The sequence below is a fragment of the Mus pahari genome, chromosome 1 (genome assembly GCF_900095145.1).
Source record: "Mus pahari chromosome 1, PAHARI_EIJ_v1.1, whole genome shotgun sequence".
In the NCBI taxonomy this organism is placed as follows: Eukaryota; Metazoa; Chordata; class Mammalia; order Rodentia; family Muridae; genus Mus; species Mus pahari.
In genome coordinates, this window is record NC_034590.1 from 115,093,197 (window position 1) to 115,094,055 (window position 859).

Consider the following 859-nt stretch of genomic DNA (forward strand, 5'->3'; position numbering starts at 1 on the left):
CAGCAGACCAGAGCTCAGGACTGAAGCAACATGGTTTCTTTGCCATCGAAGGAGCCGGATGGGGCCTAAGGGAGGGGAAGGAAGATGTGCAAGGCAGTCCTGATGTGTAACCTTCCTTACAGCAGGCCGGGGAGCTAAGCCAGCCCCTCCTGTCTGTTTTCTACTGAGGTGTTCCTTTATCTTGAGTACTCAAGCTCTGTATAACTTAGAGAACATAGTCTTTGCTCTACACGGGGACAAAGAGTTCTGTAATCTTGACTAGACTGAAAAAAAAATCACCTAAGGGTCAGTCTATTAGTTAATTTCTATTGTTGTGATACAACAGCATGTCTAGGGAAATATAACAGAGTTTATCTGGAGTCCACAATGCCAGAGGGTTAGAATTCATGATGGCACCCTCTATGAAACAAACACCTTCTATGAAAGATCTAGGCCTGAAAGAGATGACAGCAGACCCCATCTTCTGCTCTGAAACCTGACCAGTGTGGAATCATTACAGTCCTGTGAAGGAAGTTTCAGAGAGTCTACAGCTTGTATGTGCAAGCATGTGTGAGTATGAATATACTTGAGTACATGCCTGTGTGTGTGTGGGGGAGACAGAAAATGATGGAAAGGACAATGCACACACGCATGTGAGAGTGCACATGGAGGGGTACGTGGTGCACATGTGCGTAAGCAATAGAAAGCTGCCTACCAGGTGCTTCCCCTAAGCCTGACTCAGGCTTGTGGCAGCCTAGAGGCTGAGCTGCTGTCTTCTCAGTGAGGCTGAGCTTGCCTGTGCTGTGGTGGGGTAGATGGAAAGCAATCATGAAATGCTTTCAGATGCAGAGCTTCTGGCCTTCACATAGAGTCCTGGCAG